At 42.1% G+C, this 10,079-nt stretch overlaps 1 pseudogene across 2 annotated transcripts; it reads right to left on the bottom strand.

Annotated features, from left to right (window-relative positions):
* Positions 1 to 261: 261 nt before the first annotated feature.
* On the bottom strand, positions 262 to 3,747 carry LOC147901961 (pentatricopeptide repeat-containing protein At3g26782, mitochondrial pseudogene; annotated as a pseudogene). 2 transcript variants are annotated; one of them, XR_015541027.1, is made up of 2 exons: positions 921 to 3,747; positions 262 to 823 (listed from the first exon to the last, which is right to left on the bottom strand). The product of XR_015541027.1 is annotated as a pentatricopeptide repeat-containing protein At3g26782, mitochondrial pseudogene, transcript variant X1 (transcript). The 2 variants fall into 2 exon arrangements; XR_015541028.1 differs by having other exon boundaries at positions 959 to 3,747.
* Positions 3,748 to 10,079: the final 6,332 nt, after the last annotated feature.

The raw sequence follows: 10,079 nt of genomic DNA, 5'->3' as shown, positions 1-10,079 counted from the left end.
TTCATGTGTCCCTTTCAGGCTGATATCCTCTAAAGGGCAGGCATACACGATTCCACAAATGGGTGGCTTGAAATGCGTCGAATATCTCTATCTTATTTCGCAATCGCAAACTAACCACTTTCCTTGATGCTTAAATTTTCCTGCTACCTTCATGAATACTGCTTCATAACTCCTATGATAGAAATAAAATTATTTGCAATATTACACCTCCCTCTACATGTCCATGCATGCACAGGGAAATTATACAAAAGAACACTTGAGAGTAAAATCAGGGGCCTTGACCCTTTTGAGAGTAACATACCCATTCACAATTCTATATTCTCATGGATCTCTGCAATACAGCCTACGTGGTGTATTTGGATATTGCTTTGCTGATTGTTCCGTAGAGAAAATGGATGCCACTTGACCAAAAATGGAAGATAATTCGCTGTGAATGCAGGCAAGCTTCTCTCAATTCATGTGGACTTGGCAGGGTGCTTCTTGCCTCCTAACCTCAATCTCACAGTACCATTTGAAATGAACAGCAAAAGCAGTGACATGCCCTGCTTATATCAAAAGCTACCTGATGGCACTTGACCAAAAATGGAAGGTAACTTCCCTGTGAATGCAGAGGATCTTCTCTAATTCATGTGGACTTGGCAGGGTGCTTCTTGCCTCCTAGCCTCAATCTCACAGTACCATTTGAAATGAACAGCGAAAGCAGTGACATACTTGGAGTGAAACAGCACACCAGCCAGGGCTCTCCAGTTCTTCCCCAGTCAACAGTTCACCGATGCATTGAGAAGAACCAAAGTAGCATGTCATCAAAGGATTTGTGTACCATCTGGCCAAGATAGTGACTTAAGTGTTAGCATGATGTATGACCAGAGGTACAGCTCCATCTTCAATGCAGTTAACATGCAATCAGGGGCATTTAGTACCTCAGAAGTTGAAATAAGGCAGGAGATTAGCCACCCACATTTCAGTGAAAGCTTGCGCTGTCGCTCAGCTGAACACAAAAGAAGAGTTGGAGTCCCGACAATTGCTTGTGACTGGCCCCGACGTTCAGTGAAAGCAGAGCTAGCTGAGATCTCAGCCACAGCACAAGAATATGTGAGTGCATGCATCTTCAGCACCCTTGCAGAAAAGATTAACCATTGTTTGTTGGCAGGTAGAAGGCAACCTTCAGAATTCACAATTGTCAACCTCCCTTAGAATCTTGAGTCAATGAAATTTCCTGAAGGATGCTCTCTTCCTGGTGAAGGATGTGCCTGATAACATGTCTTGTAGAAACTGTCACCAATAATCTCCACACGAACACATCCCTTCTTTAAAGTGATGGAAACCGCAAGAATCCCTCACAATAATTTCACGTTGAAGGATAGTGGAGATGAGCTTTATGGCAGAATGACAATCAGGACATACCCGGAGATTCTTGATTATACGAAGTGTTGTTCTAGGTGGCATCATCATGTGCCCAAAAACAATGGCCAGCTTCTCGCTGTGGTATTTCAGCAAGTGCACCTCTAGTTCTTCCTCCACATCATGCAGCACTACGTCTGTTATCTCCACATAACCTGCCTCCTCCATCTTCCTGGTCAGCTTCTCTAGCTCCACATAAATCTTCTCTCTTTGCCTATGTTCCTGATCCGCTACCACAAAATCATGAACTTTACCGTCAATTTCAATTGAACTTCGCCCTGGCTGCTTCTTCGCACCATTGTCCTCCATCAATTTTCTGACCCTCGCAACCTCTTCCCACTTTCCCTCTGTGGCATACATGTTTGACAGCAATACATACGGCGCACTATAGCGTGGCTCTGACTTAATACAATTTTCTGCAGCATGCTTTCCTCGCTCCACATCTGAATGAACTGTACAAGCACTAATCATGGTCCGCCATACCACCATGTCTGGTTTGAGAGGCATCTTATGGATGAAGTCCTCTGCCTCCCTCAGAAGTCCTGCCCGTCCAAGAAGATCAACCATGCATGCGTAATGTTCAGCTGTTGGCTCGATCCCATAATCCTCGCTCATAGAAATAAAATAGCACCAACCCTCGTCCACCAGGCCTGCATGGCTACAAGCTGAGATAATGCTAACAAAGGTGATTTCATTTGGCTTTACCCGTTCCTGCTGCATTTCTCGAAAAAGTCGAAGGGCCATCTTACCATATCCATGCTGAGAATAAACTGTGATTATGGCTGTCCATAAATGCACATTCCGTTCATGAATTTTGTCAAATACCTCCTGTGCATCGTCTACACAGCCACATTTGCCATACATGTGGACCAGGGCAGTCCCCACCACCACATTCAATTGAAATCCTCTGTCACGAAGGTGAGCATGTATTACCTTTCCCTGTTCAATGGCTGCCAGATCGGCACATGCGCCAAGAATGCTTAAATATGTAATCTTGTCTGGTATTACACCTTCCCATTGCATTGCCCTGAAAAGTTGGAGAGCATCCTTGGTATGCCCATGCTGCACATAGGCTTCCAGCATGGCAGTCCATGATATAACATCCCGTACCTGCATTTTTCCAAAAACCGTCCATGCATCCTCCAAACTCCCAGAGCGGGCGTACATGTGAATAAGGGCATTCCCTATTACTAGATTGGACTCTGATCCACAGTCAATTATACTTGCATGGATTCGACGACCGTCTATTAGCGATTCCTGAGTGGAGCAAGCAGAAAGAACGCTGACAAAAGTATGATCGTTGGGCTTATGACCTTTCAACTTCATTATCTCAAAAAGCTGCAAGGCTTCAATACCAAGGTTGTACTGGGCATAAGCCGTAATCATGGCAGTCCATGAAACAACGTTCCGGACACTCATATTGTCGAAAACCTTCCGGGCCTCCTCCAAGCTACCACACTTGCTGTACATGCTGACAAGGGCAGTCTCCACAACATTGTCTGACTCAAATCCACCTTCAACAATAATACGATGGATCTCTTTGCCCAGGTCTAGGGCTGACAGGTTAGCACATACAAAAATTATTGTACTAACAGTGACCTTGTCAGGCTTCACCCCTTCAAATTGCATTTCTTTAAAGAGCTGGAGGGCCTCTTCACCACGCCCATATTGGGCATACGCTGAAATCAATATCGTCCAGGAAAAGACGTTCTTATTACTCAGATTGTCGAATACAAGGCGTGTCTCTTTAAGCGCCCCACATTGGCGATACATAATCATGAGATGGTTCCCAAGAAATCTGTTTTGGGCGCGTCCATTTCTGCAAATGTGAACGTGGACACGCTTTCCATGTAATAGAGCTTTTGCCTCGCCACACTTCCTTAAGAGCAAGGCGTATGTGGTCGAGTTCACTTCAAATCTTAGCCGGTCAAGCACATCCAGGGCAACCCCCAAATTCCCCTGCGCGAGTTCCAGTCGAAGGACATCCAAAGTGTACTCTCTAGCAGAGGTTTCCTGCCCAAGTTCTGCATTCGAAGGAGAGTCATCGCCCAAGTCATGGGCTGGAGGGTCGAGCTGCTTAGAGCGCTGCGAAGGTCGTCTAAGATAAATGTGGTCAGTCTTACTGGAGGAATGGTCGATGGGAGGCTGTTTTTCGAATTGGTGAAGACTCCAGGGCTCTGGGAAAGTGTCATCAGAGGGGGAAATGACGAAGGGAGAGTGAGGAACACAGAGGCAAGGAAGAGGAGAGGAGGAGGAGGAGGGTGCGAGCATTCCCAAGAAGCAAGAATGTGGATGTGAATAGGCAGCAACCAGAAATGAGCTACAAGGGTGATATGGGCAAGTAGAGGAAGCTGCCATTGTGCTTCACTTAAGAGAAAACACTCCCTTTGTCTCTTTTGCTACATGCATTACCATCTATTGTTGAAGACGAACAGGATTCCCTCTTTCCTCCCTTGTTGATATCCTCCACGTGGCATCCTATTTCCCATATGCCATGTGGGCATCCGCTTTCCGAGAGATTGTCACTTCCATCCTATCCGACATTCACTCTCTACAACATGGTCTATCGAAGAAAGCAGAGTTTTTGGTTCTTGCTTATCAACAAAGCTAGGATGAAGAGGAGGATGGTGCCCGCATTCCCAAGAAGCAAGGATGTGGGTATGAATAGGAGGAGGAGGGTGCCAGCATTCCCAAGAAACGTATGAATGGACATTACCTACAAGGGTGGTAAGGTGAGCAGGGGGGACAAGTAGAGGAAGCAGCCATGGTACTTTGGGTAAGAGCACACCACTCTTTGTGTATATTGCCACATGTATCACCATCAACTCAGCTCACATAAAATCGTGGAAGATGGAGAGGATTCCTCTTTCTCCATTGATATCCTCCACGTGGCATCCTATTTCCCAGGTGCCATGTCGACATACTTTCTTTTTTTGTAAAAGGCCATATGTACATATACTTCCGAGAGATTGTCCACATTGCTACTTCGAACCATCCGCGGTAACTTTTGGGGAGTTTGATATGTCGGCATCATCAAAGGAACAATAATTCAAGGGAGTAAGAGGAATTGTTAAGATTCCGAATGCCATGCAACTATTTACAATTATTAGTCCCAAAAGAACTTTTACTAAATGGAAGGCAGTTTTCTAAAGCAAGAAGATTGCGCTATGACTATGGTATTCTCTTGTATGTGGGTATGTTTATAATTGTTCCATTCACATGATCCTTCTTTAGGTCACATAAGAGATTTTGATGAATGTGTTAGAGGGGTTGAGAGAGTGACTTTATTGGATAGTGTTGTGAAGGAACACTCAAATGACTAAATTCAAGGGAGTATCTTTAGAATTTGGGTTCATATCTTGCAGAGTTTGAAGGTCAAGAAGGCCTAGGCGAGTGGCTAAAGTGAAGGCTAGCTTCACTTTGTTGGAATAGAAGGAAGAGAGAAAGGAGAGGAGAGGAGTGCACACAAGAATAGCTAAATGTCTGCTATATTGAAAATGAATAGAAACTACTGAATTCTCTAACTCCTTCTCTTAAATTGCATTGGATAAAAAGAGGGTGATGAATATATTTTTGGACATTTTTTATTAAAATTTTGTGTATTATGGCAATTAAGCTAATTTTTAAAAATGAAAGTCAAAGACATATGAGAATCTAGGTTTCAAGCCCGTTTCAAGCTCCCAATGCACACTAAAACATCCTTACGGAGGGTCATGGCCGGGGTATTACCAATGGGATGTAAGTCGTCGGTGAGACATATGACATCAAGAACCTATCCAAGGTATAAATCAAGAACGGAGGACTTTGGCATGGATTTTGGGGGTGCCTAGTCCATAGGCCATTTTGGGCATATGTATCCAAGTGGAGCAATGGTATCTTTGGGACCGGCTCTGATGGTCTCACTAGCTAGTAGGGAAACGTGAGGGTCTAGGTGAGGCAATCAATGACATTTTCGAGTTCATTAAATTCACATGTCTATGGAAATTTGGCAACCCAAAAACTTGCTACCGTATGAAGCAGTCAAGGATTAGGGCGTATGTTAGCATAAGGTGATATGCTAGGCAAAGACAAACATCCAAGGGCTAGTATAAGCAAATCACTCGCATTCAAAGACAATTGAGATATTGGTCAAGAGATTGTTGAATTACTCTCTCTCTCTCTCTCTCTCTCTCTCTCTCTCTCTCTCTCTCTCTCTCTCTCTCTCTCTCTCTCTCCACACACACACACTTTTTTTGGGGGGGTGAGAAACATACACACACGCGCACACGCGCGCACACACACACACACATCCATCCATGGAGTGTTGATATGTCCTCTCCAAAAGGTAATATCTAATTGTAAGTAGAGCTCTTTTGGTGGAGGGCCTGCAGCCCTAAAGGTGAGGTGGTGCTCTTCAAATTGCCTCGTGTTGTCTTCAAGGTTCTCTTTATAATAAAACATATTCTTTTCACAAAAAAGATAAAACAAAACAAAGACCAAGTCTTAGCATATAATGCAAATCGAAATATGCAAATAAGGTATATTTGAACCATCACTTTCCTCTCTTAACTTGTAGATGATTCTAGCAAATGACAAAGTAATGTCAAAAGAGTTGGATTTGTCAAGGAAAAGTGACTTGGTAAAGGTATCTAAAACTTGTTCTTATGTAGGAACATGAACACGATCATCTCATGTGACTGAGAATGTGTTCTTTGATGAAATAGCAATGCACCTCAATGTGCTTTGTTTTGGAATGAAACAAAAGGTTATTTGCTTGTTGATTATTAATCATGTTATCAGAATAAGGCTTTCAAATCCCCTAAAAGAATTTCAACCTTTGAAAGAAGCCTTCAAAACCATATTGCTTCATATGTAGTGTCTATTGATCCTTGCATTTTAACGATGTTGATGATAAAGCGACAACTAGTTGTTTCTCACTTTGTCATGATAGGGTTAGTGAAACAAATTTGAATGAAAATCCCACATATTTTGCCATCCACACTCCTAGCCCAATTTGCTTCAGTATGTCATATGATTAAGGTCTAATAAGTTGTCATACTCACACCACAATCCCATGTGCCTTTAAGATAAGATATATGAGAACTCGCATATCTACATGAAGATGGTTATTTTAGGATTTTATATGGATTGATTGAGAATACTAGCTTAAATAGAAAATATATGCTTGGGTGATCATCAAGGAGGTCATAATTTGGATGAGTTGTCTATACTGAGCAAGGTTCATATCAAGAGATCTATAGAAGCTGATAATTTTATGTTGGTTTTAATGCAAGTTGGCATGGGTATATTGTCCCTATGTAAACATAATGCCATCTTCAGGACTAACAAGGCAACTTGTCATAGACCACCCTTTTAGCCCACATAAAGGGTCACCATGTTCAAAGGTAGGGGATGGGGAGGAAAAAGCGTAGCCTTTTCCACAAAGAGAATAATAAAGAAATAGGACCATAGGTTGTCCTTTTGGATACTTCAAGAAATAGAGCAACCTATGGTTGCCCTTATCGGCGGTCAAGAAATAGGGTTGCCTATGACTACCTAATTAGACATAGGTCAAGGAAAGTTGACGACCTACGAATGATGTTTTGGACAAGTCAAAAAATATGGTAGTAGTGTCTACTATTTTGGACAAAATGTAAGAAGTAAGGAGTGCTACGAAGTAAGATGAGTGCTCAATGGAAGAGAAGAAGCTCACACAAGGTGGGAAAGGAGAGATAAGAGAATATAAGGAGAGAAGACCACACAAATTGAATCAAATGATAAGCTTTGATTATCATCCATTTTACAAAATGGCTCTCTAGTGGATTTACAAGAAGCCACTTGAGCTCTAGGCCTTGTTGGCCTAATATTATACACATGCTTGTTGAGCCTTCCTAGCCACAAGCTTAGTTTTACAAGTGTCACCACTTTTACATGTAGTAACATATAAATATTTCAGCACCCCCCCTCCATGCCCACATGGTAATGGAGAGCATTGGACTATAACACTAAGCATAGGGATAAGCCTAAGGATAGGTTATTTGCAAATGGAGTTAAGAAAACACACTTAGGAACACCTAAACGGGTTGCCACTCCCACGTCTTCACATGCTCATGCTTTGATGACCTTCCGTGTGTGCATGTTCCTCTAATCAAATAGAGGATGATATCACTAGCATTCATAGACCTATACCACACTTGCCCTTCATGCTACATGGTTATCATGTATCCTATGCATCCATCTCTCCACCTTGCCACATACAGGTGGAAGTACATGACATCATGGGATACATGCCTCATAGAAATGACATGGCAGTGTCTAACCCGTGTACTAGAGAGATAAGGAGTTACAATGCTTAAACCATGTGCTTGGGATGTGATTTTTAGCATAACAACGGTGTGGATAGATACTAGGCTAAATGCTTGGTAAAAAATGCAACTTGGAGCTTCAATGTCCCAAAAATGATATATTTTGCATGTCAACGTAGATCTCATGAGTTATAGATGCCTCTAAGATATCATGGCACATACAACACCATATCCGCACATGCTTTGACAATGCACGTGCTGACTTTGAGCTTTGAATGCTCATGTAAAAGTTGAATTATTGGGGTAGAAAGGCCTCTCGTATAGCTGACTATGACAATTTGTCGCTCCAAGGCATAAGAGCATATCCACAATCAAAAAACCATTCCACATTCAAGAAAACCTCAATACTATGTGAATACACAACATTATTTTAAAAGTTAGTAAGCAGTAGCTAGGCTGCTCCCCCTTCTCCTTAAAAATGACTCTAATAACTCAATCAACCATGCAATTGACTAGATAGAGCCAAACCGTGGAATAATGGCTTCAGAGACCAAAGCCACGTGTCATAAAAATAGGGCTTTTGAAAACCTTAGAAAAATCAAAGGAACTCTTTGATTTGTGTAGTCTGGTAGTGACTCACATGTCATGGAGATCTTACACGAACGTCGATGGAGTACTCCTCTAAGCTACTCTGGGTTAAGAGCAATGCATGCAAATGCCATCCACTAATGTCACTCTAGCGACTCCCAGCTTGTTACAATTGTGAATCCATAAGGAGAAGAAGACGGAGGGGAAAGGGAAATAGAGAAGGGAGACAAGGAGAACAAGAAGGGGAGGGGAGAAGAGAACATGGCATTCATGAAAGGCACTACGAAGGAACAAGAGACAATTCCATAGAGAAGAAGGAGAGCTTGTATTCCAATGTGTGCAACCAACAAGTGAAGACCAAAGTCAACCATTTGGCCTTTTATACATGCCACCTTTTAAAGGGAGAGCCAAACCTATTCCCTTTACACCACTCTCTTTCCTCATTCTTTACACAATCATCTTGGGCCCATTTGGCTCCAAGGCACAATCCTAGCTCTATGGACTTACCACTATCTATCAAATGACATAGCCAACTAATTTAGTTAATAGATTAACAAAGAGTGTCGATGTAGAGAGTTTTTGTGAGCAACTAATGTGCAGAGAAGTAGTAACGCAATAGAACAGATGCTCTGAGATTGATCTCTAAAAACCCGTGATAAATGAATGCTGAACAGAGGAAAGAAATGTGATATATTAGACATGATGGACGAGGGGGCTATGACAAGAACTATTGAGCACACCCGAGCGATGTTTTTATTGCAACCTCAGAGTGGAAGACATCACACATACAACCTCTTGAAAGAAAAACACAACACAGAAGCACTTTCACGGCAAAATCTTGTAGATAGCCAAGATCTTCATCAAAAACAAAACTTCAACCATAGAGAACTTGACAAGTTATGAAATGGAGCGATGGTAATGGAATTCTCCTTGAAAACCAACCTGGCAGTAGTCAAACAGTAGCAAATATAAAACCAGAGAACTCCTGAATTAAGAACACTGCCTTGGGCAATAGCCTTGCAAGAAAGCTCTAAGAATTGTGTCAAGAGAAAAGAAAACCTCCAATGCAATAGATGTCAAAGGGACATCATGCAGCTGTCTCATAGTGTCGATACAAATCTTCGACCCAAAAAAAGCCTACTGGCATTACTTTTTGCAGAACAAGGAAACAACGGTTAATACACATGCTCCAAGATAGTTTTGAGCAAATAAAATTTTCCAACGAGAGCTCCAACTTAGTTGTATATTGGAATTACCGCCCTCACAACTCTTCCTTTAAAGTTTTGGAGCGGCAAGTTGTAGGGATACGACTGTAGAAAAACAAAGAGTAGCTTGAATGTGACTCTCCGAAGGAGTCAGAGTCTCCCCCAAAAAAAAAGGCAGTAGGCATCAAATGGTAAGGATAGGGGAAGCAAGAAGAATAGGTGGGAGGAGTTATAGCTCTGATAGCAATTACAAAGTAAGATGAGTACTCAATGGAAGAGAAGAAGCTCACACAACGTGGTAAAGGAGAGATAAGAGAAGATAATGAGAGAAGACCACACAAATTGAATCAAAGTTTAAGCTTTGATTATCATCCATTTTACAAGATGGCTCTCTAGTGGTTTTATAGGAAGCCACTTGAGCTCCAGGCCTTGGTGGCCTAATATTCTCCACATGCTTGTTGAGCCTTCCTAGCCACAAGCTTAGTTTTACAAGTGTCACCGCTTTCACATGTAGTAACATAAAAATATTTCAACAAGGGGGTTGTGGCTACTCTTCTAGGTAAAGGGAAAGAAATAGGATGCTTTGTAGAGCAATGATTCT

This window comes from Dipteris shenzhenensis, chromosome 5 (assembly GCF_047967505.1).
Source record: "Dipteris shenzhenensis isolate YYH24624 ecotype China chromosome 5, Dip_SZ_1.0, whole genome shotgun sequence".
NCBI lineage: Eukaryota > Viridiplantae > Streptophyta > Polypodiopsida > Gleicheniales > Dipteridaceae > Dipteris > Dipteris shenzhenensis.
This window is presented reverse-complemented; position numbering and strand designations above follow the sequence as displayed.